Source organism: Coptis chinensis, chromosome 8, assembly GCF_015680905.1.
Source record: "Coptis chinensis isolate HL-2020 chromosome 8, ASM1568090v1, whole genome shotgun sequence".
In the NCBI taxonomy this organism is placed as follows: Eukaryota; Viridiplantae; Streptophyta; class Magnoliopsida; order Ranunculales; family Ranunculaceae; genus Coptis; species Coptis chinensis.
Window position 1 is genome coordinate 94,927,637 of NC_141463.1, and position 10,159 is coordinate 94,937,795.

At 33.4% G+C, this 10,159-nt stretch overlaps 1 long non-coding RNA gene across 6 annotated transcripts; it reads left to right on the plus strand.

The window, feature by feature from the left end:
• Positions 1-692: 692 nt before the first annotated feature.
• On the plus strand, positions 693-8,690 carry LOC147484660 (uncharacterized). Of its 6 annotated transcripts, none has more exons than XR_015204397.1 (10): positions 693-988; positions 1,137-1,225; positions 2,812-2,906; positions 3,547-3,643; positions 4,108-4,163; positions 4,515-4,935; positions 5,034-5,313; positions 6,431-6,498; positions 7,404-7,483; positions 8,315-8,690. It is a non-coding gene; the product is annotated as an uncharacterized LOC147484660 (long non-coding RNA). The 6 variants fall into 6 exon arrangements; XR_015204401.1 differs by having other exon boundaries at positions 944-988; positions 4,832-4,935; XR_015204400.1 differs by having other exon boundaries at positions 944-988; positions 4,856-4,935.
• The last annotated feature ends 1,469 nt before the right edge of the window (positions 8,691-10,159 follow it).

Below are 10,159 nucleotides of genomic sequence, written 5' to 3' on the forward strand. Positions count from 1 at the left end.
TACGTTCTATTGTCGTCAAGAATTTCTAATGCAATAATCTTAGATAAAGGTTGTTGTTCAGTATTTACAAGTCGATCGGGGGATGCAATGCTTGATTATGAAAACATCATAAGGCTTAGGTAGGCTATAAAAAATAAAAAGGACTAGCCCGTATTTTTATATTGACTTGCATGTTAAATGTCACTCTCTTCCTGCCGACTTGAACTTAGGTATAGTAAACTACCAAATGTGTTGTTTGTTGGAAGTCTTTATTTTTAAAATTGTGTAGCCCCTTCCCATTATATACCTGTTACAATATGAAGTTTGTGGGTTATGGTTGCTTTCATACCCTTTTTGTCTTAAAGGCTTAATGCTTAAGGGTAAGATGTCCCCATTAACTCACTTGATCTCTGGGACTTTAGGACACTCTAGCCTTAACTTTGACTTCCAGTTTTCAGTTTAGAAATAATAGGTGTTAGGGGACTTATTTAGTATTTCAATAGTATTTTTATTCACCTAGCTCAAGTTAATGTCTACGTAGTTATTTACAAACGGTATTCGTTGGTGACACACGAATCCCCCTACTTCACAACTATAATTATATATAATAATAAAATTCAATAAATTAAACTACATCAAAGAGTTTTATAAACAAATTAACTCCGTTGGACCCTTGCATCAATGCTCAATTATCGTTATCTCTCCCATTAGTTTATAGTTATGATGATTAGTAATATGGTTAGTTCTGGCTACACTTTTTACTAATTTCCAATCCCTTGAACTTACATTAGAGTAAACTACCCGTCATGTTGTTTGTTAGCAGTCTTCATTTTTTTTAAGTGTGTAGCAGCCCCTTCCCAATATATACCTATTACAATGTGACGTTTGTAGGGTTATAGTTGGCATCATACCCTTTTCACCTTAAAGTTTTAACGGCTTGAGGCTCACGATGTCCCCGTTAACTTCGCTTGAAAAGACAAGATACAACTATTATTTCAACATTCCATAGGTACTTCAAGCATTTTCTTTCTATACTGCTTAGATATATATGTATGAAACATATTCATTTAGTCATTTATTAACACTAATTTGAAGTCTTCCGATTACCTAATTTCTACATTGCTAATAGATTGATCACATGTTGTTTTTTCTTTCAGTTCTATATCTCACTATATTAGCTAAGTTGCCGACCTTGCTTGCTTTTTGACTTTTTCTTGGATTTCCTTCAAGAATAAGAAGCAATAAGGTTAGACTTTACAACAACTTCAGTCTTTTATTTTCTGATTATCCAATTGTCCAGGACTTATAATTTAATTTACTATCAAAATATGCTATGAAATGATTGTTAAATGTTTATGAAGGTCTTCAGATGTGTTGCTCAGATTGACGTTGCTTTATTATTATTATTATTTTTTAGGTGTACAAGGAATAGGATGATAGTAGACAATTTCGTCTAACTGCTTTAGCATAATTCTCTCCATACGAGTTCCATCAAGCAATTCCTATTTGTACTTTTCGTTCGTGACCCCCTAAAGCAACCTACTTGACATCTATAACTATATACTAAACTATTTATAATAATTAAATTAAATAAATTCACTTTCGTCAAAATGTATTATAAACAAATCAACTTATTTGGACTTTATACATAATTTCTCAAGTATATGTTTTCTTCCTCCATTAGTTTATAATTATCATTATTAGTAATTTGGTTTGCTATGTATATATTTTTTTTTCATAATATTCAAGCCATTGTGGGATTTCATAACTTTCAACTCTACTAAAGTTTGGGTTCCCGACTACTCTTGACGGTTTGTCGCGATTGAGGCTTTAAGTAGTTATAACTTTTAAATTGAATTTATGTCTATGAATACAACAAGGTTGCCGAGTTGTCTATATCATGTAACGAGTTGTCTATTTCATGTGATGATATATAATCATAATTATTCAACCCAACAATGTATGTCAAGCTATGAAATTTATTGTTTTTCGTTTTCCAATTATATTTTTTTTGCTCCAACTAAATGGTTAGCTACAACGTGTCTATAAACTATAAAGAGGTCTTAACCTTTGTTAACCTACTTTTAACCTTCTTAAATCGTTTAGTTTCATTAATAATTGCCCATCCTCTGTGTTAAATGGTATTATTATCGCCAATATAAGTTTCCAACTGATATAGTCTATTCAATATCGTTACTTCGTATGAAAATATTTAAGGAATGTTTATGTTTGATAAATGAACATATTAAACTCTAACAAACAATGATATCTTCCAGGGTGTACTACCAATATCTGTTATTTATTTGTTTCACTCAAGAGGATTTCCCTAGAAACTGAAAATCATGAGGTCAATGCTAGCAGATTAAGCTTGACATGACCATTGTGGCCAGTAATATTTTTCACTCAAGTTTTGAATGCTTAGGAATTAACACAGACATTGTACACCAACAGTCACCAGTCAATATGGTTTGTGGCAAACGTTTGGAATGTCCACGTGCGCCTATGTTGATGTATTTAGCTCCTTCTCTACATCATCCATAACTGGTTCATTATTTCATAGTCAATTTCACTCTGCTGTTAGTAGTAGATAGCTATTGCTTTCGCAGTTTTGTCTACCTTTATTAGAAACATTATTCTTTCGCTTACCTGTTTTTAAGTACAAGACTCAAGATTGTCAGTGTAACAGAAGGTAGCAAAAGAGTTCCACAAAGAAAACTTATTGACAACTTACAGTCTTCTTATACTAGCTATACTAGCTAAGTGGAACGTGTATCAAGGTGTTTAGATGTGTTCCTCAGACTGATGTCGATTTTTTTTTTATGGTTTTTGTAGGTGTAAAAGGAAGGGGATGATAGTAGAGGATTTTGTCTCACTACTCCAGCTCAAATTTCTTGATACAACTTTCATCAATAATTTCCTGTTTGTAGGTAGTCCCCAACTATCTTCGTATTTTTCTTTAAATATGATGTTATATTTCTATGCTATTATGTTATCGTATCACTTTAAACACTATTAGGCGTTATGATTTGTTCTCCCGTACAAGAAGCTTCTATCGTTATTCATTTTTTTTTCATTGTATCTAACCCCATACACATTTCAACATCCTCCATATTACACGGCTTACATGCATGTATATTGAATACACTGGATAGGCAGTCATACAATAATTCGTTGCTTTATTACTTAAACTGTTTGTTAGCAGGTCTAAACATGCTGTCAATGTTTGATAATGTCTACGCGCTTTTATATAACTTGCGAATTTTATCAACATTGTATTTTTTTGTTGTCTATAGTACTCACAATTAGTTACTCATCATTTAACTTTATTTTATCATCATTACAGACATGCTGGCATATGATCTTTGGCCCCTGCATTTTGGCCCATTTTGATTTATTAAGATCACTAATAGCAGCTTAATGAAAGTTCATGCGATGAATTACGCCTTTTATAAATAATGGGGTTCTATTGACTTGAATGTCTACTTCATCTACAATATATTCGTTTATAGTTGAAGTCTTCACAATAGGATTGTATCTGACTAATCTACTCATATTTAACTCTTTTAGGTGGTTCCACATGAAGGCTACAATTGGTTGTCCACTATTATTTGGATTTTTCTAACAAAGTACCAAGGACTGATCACGCTTTGCTGGTATTCCATAGGTATTTTTTTTTTAAATGTTAATATATCTTAAATTATTTGTGCAATTAATTTTTGTTACATATTAAAATTAAATTATTGTTACATCGTTAAGGTTGACATAAGATTGGAAAAACTATTCGTGTTTTAATTCTGTATAACCTAATATTATCTATTTTGTATATAGTTTAATATAGCTACAACGTATTATTTGTCAAACTTACTTAGGTTAACCCTATTTCTTATAATGCGTTCCCCTCTAATTTTGTTATTTTTTTTTTTGTTTCATCATCAACTATTCACAAGGCTATACCTTGATCAATTTATTAATTTAAGTTATATAATGATAATATTTATCAATTTGGATTGGCATTGCAGTTAGAAATATGTTATTTTGTATTTAGCTTCAATGGGTAACCTGCCTATTAGCTTAGCACAAAATTAACTCCTTCTGACCTTAACTCCAAATCATATAAATATTTTTCAGAAAATTTTATTGGTTGGAGTTAGACGCATTACCTGGTCCATTTCGGCATACACATGGTAATTTGTTACTTAAAATTTTGTTGTGTTATCTGTCTTGCTTCAATCTTAACTTCATAGTCTCCATGACTATTTTTTCTAATCAGTTAACAATACGAGCTTCGTACATAGGCTGAGTATGTGATAATTGTACTGATGGCATAGTATTGACTTTAACTATATTAGAACATAGCTCATTATATCCTGTTAGGACAACAATAATTTCTTAAAGTTGATCAACATCTAAACACCTTTAAAGAGGCGCACCCGAGCTGCCAAGCTTAGTTTTAGCCGCCATCACATAGAGGCGTGGGCGAGCTAGCCGTACACCGCGCTTTTATCCTAACCCGATTCACCATCTGTCCTTTTTAGCCTCCTAAGCCTATCCGGCGTCCGTCCGGGTTTTCCTCCAATCGCAATGCAACTCCTGCTTTCTCAACTCCAAGCCAGCGTCCGCAACTTCCACCGCTTTCTTCACCCTATCAAAAACAGAGAAACGAACAACAGCTGCAGGTTTTTCTTCCAGATCCAAAAATTCCGTCTGGTTTTTCTTCTCAACAGATTCAAACAAAAAAACCCAAAGAAGCAAAAAGACATTAATTCATTAAATTCGCAAGAAAAAAAGTGTATTAAAATAACCCTCTCTCTTCATCAAATTCTAACATTGTCAGTTCAAAGAATATCTTAAGCCATATTGTCCTATATTATCGAAGCCATATTGAAGAATCGAAAGCGAAGCACAACTGGTGATACTAATGGCAGCTGAACGCATACTGTCTTCTTTGTGAATCAGGTATGTTTCAAATTTTCATATTGGGTTTGATGTGAAAAAGCTTTGTTGAACTTGGAAATTGAAATGAACAAATATCTGATTTCATTGTTGGTATGCAGTTGATTTATTTTGCACTATATGGAGGAGATGGGTCCTGAAAATGTTGATTGAAGGATTAGTACAGTTCAACCTGTTCCTACTAATGCACTTTTCACACCCATCTCATCATCTATCTACCAACAAAGTCATCACTTTCAAACCATTCAACCCAAACTTACATTTCTCATTGTTTCTAAATACCAATCAAAGGCCCAATAGAAGAGAAGTAACACTCTCTGCTTCACCTACTACAGTTGAAGCTATTGAAGATGTAGAACAGATAGTACGCTTCGAAAAGAGGTATTCACTCTATCCCTCTTTGTTTGTCATTTTTTTCCCACTTATTTGTTTAATATTTACTTATTTAGGCATTTTGTTTAATAAAAAAAAGATGTATTTTGATGGATTATTGCATACAAGGAAAACCACTATCTTCGTTTATGATATGGAAAACCCCAAATAAGCAAACTCCTTAGTTCTCACCTCTATTCTTACTTAGCGAATATATTTGTTTGTTTGTTTGTTTGTTTGAAGGACTTGCTGTTTGAGATTAGCTATATTTTCATTACCATCATGTTTGTAGTATTTAGGGATTGAGTGCTTGATTTGGATTCAAGAACCTGAGAATGTAATTTTTTTATTACATAAAGTTAAGGTATAAAGAAATTGTTTTGTTTTCTTTTTAGTGCTTCAACTATTAAGTTTCTCGGCAAAAAACATTTGATTGCTGTCATGATTGTTTATATATCTTAATCGGTTTTGTCTCGACAATCCAAAACGCGCCATCCATATTGGCATCCTTAACCATGTACAAGCCTCCACACAAGTTACCCTTCACTTAATCTGCACTCAATCCGATACATACAATATATATCGACTTCCATTTAATTGGATTCGATTGGTTTATTTGTTGCTCATATGTCTAATTTTTATTGTATATTGGTAACTTTAAAGCATTAAAGCTTTGGAACAATTCATTATTAAGCATCGACAGCATTATGTAGTTTTCAATAACACAACTGAGCAAGAAAGGGACAACATTAGTCCTAAGTCACTTCTTCTTAAATTGCTCCATGAATTAAGAAAAGGTATTTGTTCTTTATAATCCTAAAATTATTAGTTAATGAAAACAATATAGTACGATACACGATGGATATTTCTGTTTCAATTTTATTCGTTAATCCCAATACTTTTTTCTCATTTTTTAAGTCAGCCTCATTTCAATATCGATATTCCCAGTAACCTTGAAGATTCAAATTTACATATTGAACAGCATCTGTTGTATGCACACCCCCCAAATCAGTCTCATAAGGAGTTTCGTTCTTGGGTGTTTATCCTAATTACCATTGAAGCTAAATTGTGTAGTTGAAATGTTTATGAAATCTATTTTATATTTTGTCAATTCCCAACATTGCAGGGTGGTAGCAATAGGACAATAAATTCAACTATATATTAATTGAACCAGCGATGCTGTTTTGCACTAAGGTAGGTGAAACATACTTGCTTCTTGATTCATTAATTAGTACTCTGAATTCTTACCAATTACATTAGGATTTATGTTTGCCAACGTATTTTTATAAGGGATTATAGTTTATATTTGCAACTTGATAATCTCTAACCAACTCTGTCTCAACTGGTTTGTCCAGTTGAATATATGTAAGGTTTCCAAAAGGGTTTGCACCGGCTAATCTACACATGACTCATACATATGCTATATACCCAACCCATGATGCCGGATGAGTTGTTTATCTACACAATGAAGTTTCTGGTCACAATATACAATTATATATATGGGTTGTCCCATATAACCCCTGCTGTTGATAAAGTATGACTCTGACACCAACCTAGAGGTGTTTGCTACACTGAAATGAGTAAAATATTTCTAATGTGTACAAGAGATTTAATCATGTTTATTTAGAAGCCAACTCTTATGAATGACATAATCAGGCTGAAATCTTCAAGTTTCAACCTACATAGTGGCTCTATCTACAAGAATCTTGAATTTCCCTCTTAATAGATTGTACCCCGGTGTATCTGCTCTACAAATCTAGGTTGAGAATATGCACCATTTGCTCTTCGCTGAACATCAAGAGCTTCTAGAACTTCTAGCTGATGAAAAACATTCCTGCCCCATATTAACTCAGTTTCTCCCAATTAATTGTATTGACGCGGATGCGAACCAGTATCTCTATATAGAATTTACTCAACATTATACATGGAACAAGTCCTTAAGCCAATCGCACCCGATAAGAAGCCACCTAAAAGTCATTATCGCGGCAATTGCAAATTGTCTTTTAATTTTGGTATGATCCTATATGCTTTATTTTTCATCAAATTTAAAAAGCTATCATTGCAAATACTAACAGTTGTCTTTTTTAATCATGACCAAGCAATGTCAAAAAGCAGGGGAAGAACTCACGATTCTAAGGACATTGTATGTCCCGGGGCTATTTCACTAGGGTACCTTGAGGTTAGTAAAACATTTGAAGACATTGTATTTGTCCCGGGGCTATGTCACGATTCTAAGGACATTGTATGTGTTGGGCTGTTTAAATTTTTTTTGCCAAGTGCTTATATTGTAATACTGGTTTGGAGACACTGGTTGTTAATTATCAGGTTTAAACAATATTTATGTTGTAACCTCTGGTCTATCTCTTTTGCACTTAGACATGAAGTGATGCTGAGTTGTTGACTATTTGAAACACATGTAACCTTCAGGATATCCCCATGTCACTTGGTCGTGTTTAGCATGAAATTTTTCTTGATATGCTCTTGGTTCAGTTCTGCTTTTGACCTTCAGAATGTAGAGACCTTCACTATGACAGTAAACAGTCTCTTTATACACTGTGTGGAATGTCTCAATCTCTGTGGTGGGTCTGGCGACTGGTAGATGTTGTTAAGGCACCATGATAATAGGATATCATTATGGCATCATTTCATTGTAGTTAAGTTTATGATTGATGGGTTGATTGAATCGTAAAATTCCAGACTGCATAGCACTCCCAGGGTATGACAAACTCCAGTACAAGTTTGAAAGATAGTTATGTAGTTTGTCCATAAGTTATTGCTGTATTTGAGTAATCAATTTGCTTTGCATTATTGGTGGTCAACTTTCATTTTAATCAATATGAATTATGAATTACAAATTAGCAACTCATATGCTAAACTGATCTCATTTAAAACAGGCTTGCATTGCCAATAAAAAAAAAAAAAAATGAAATTAGCAGTAATTAGTTCATTTGTGTACTATTTTCATATGTAAATTTGGTTCAATGTTTGTAGTTGCCTCCATTTTTCGCAGGTTGTTGTGGCAGCACTCATGACATGGTTGGACTGGCTCATTTTTGGGAAGGCGGTGTTTACTCTAAAGCTATTGATGGATTTGAACTGCCACTGCAGTTTGGTATTTCAGTACTGGTAGTTGCCTACCCATGTGCACTGGGTTCAGCTACCCCAACAGCTGTCATGATTTCCACATGAATAGGTGCTTCCCAAGGCGTTCTCATCAAGGGTAGAAATGCTCTTGAAAAAGCACACAAAGCAAGAAACTGTATCTAATATCTGTTAATAAACATTCAAAACTGTTATATGTAACTTTTTATATCTTCAATTTTGTCTTTGATTCTAAACACATTCTATTGACTAAATGCATAGAAAGATGATTCATTGGATTTCAACACTCTGGCTCCAGGTGAAATGTGTTGTGTTTGAGAAGACTGGAACTTTTCATAGTAGAGAAGTCTTTGGTAGTTAGTACGATGCTGTTTTCAGACATGGCTATTCAAGAATTTTGGGACATGGCTGCTAATGCAGAGATAGTCTCTGTTTCTAGCTACTCTTATCATTACTTGCTTTCTAAGGGAAAGGGGAATAGTTGTTTTGGATTACCATTTATTTGTTTTATTTTTCTTTAATTTTCAAAGCAAACGGAAGCATCCTGTCGCAAAAGTTATAGTGGCACACGCTAAGAAGCTGCATCAGCAGTATAGGCACGTAAATGTAGTTAAAGACTTTGAGGTGTACCCAGTGTTTGGGGTGGGCGGCATGGTTGGTGAGAAAACGGTATTGGTTGGGAACAAGAGACTCATGAAGGCTCACAACATCCCAGTGAAACCCTGAGGTTCAGGAGTACATGTCCACGTAAATGTAGTTAAAGACTTTTGAGGTGTACCCAGTGTTTGGGGTGGGCGGCATGGTTGGTGAGAAAACGGTATTGGTTGGGAACAAGAGACTCACGAAGGCTCACAACATCCCAGTGAAACCCTGAGGTTCAGGAGTACATGTCAGATAGTGAGCAGCTTGCTCGCATTTGCGTGTTGGTTGCTGTGGATGGCATGGTTTCAGTCATTGATCAGTTAATACGAATTTTATCGTTCTAATTCGTTGATTTTTCTTCCATCACAACTTAACATTCAGTATGTAAGTTAACAAAAAATTCTTAATAAATAATATTCCGACCAAGGACATTATTATGGCCCAAAGATTAGACTTTTGTAAAATACATACATAATTAGAATATTTTGGGGTTTTCACGTTGTTCGTATATTTTTTTTTGAAGATACGTTGTTCGTTTTCACTATCAACTCCACATAATGTTCATAAATAGTATTAGATAAATAATAGTTCGTAAATACTGAATTTTATCATTCCAATAAACATTTTCATTAAAAATTTGACTCAACCACAATTAAATGGGTTAACCAACTTTATTATGGGCTATGTCTAAGATGTACTATATGACCCACATTTGTATATGACCCACGTTAAAAAAAGGCAAATAAAATAAAATAAAAATAATCTGATATAAATATATTGAACAAATAAAAAAAAAAATAACATAGTTCAAGTATAGTTTTGCATTGAAAATAGTCGCAATATCATCTTCGCTTCATTTAACATTTTCACATAATTTCAATCAAAATTCTGTTATTAAACAACAAGCATACATTCAACAAATCTCAACTATGGGCAAAAGTTTGAACTTTTGTAAAAGACATACATAATTAAAAAACTTTAAGCGCAAGTTTATACATACATACATCATTATAACTTAACACTTTAGTATGTAAATGCAAATTTATATATGAACAAAAAAATCTTAATAAATAATACTCTGGCCAAGCACACGACTATCTAACAAAAAAAA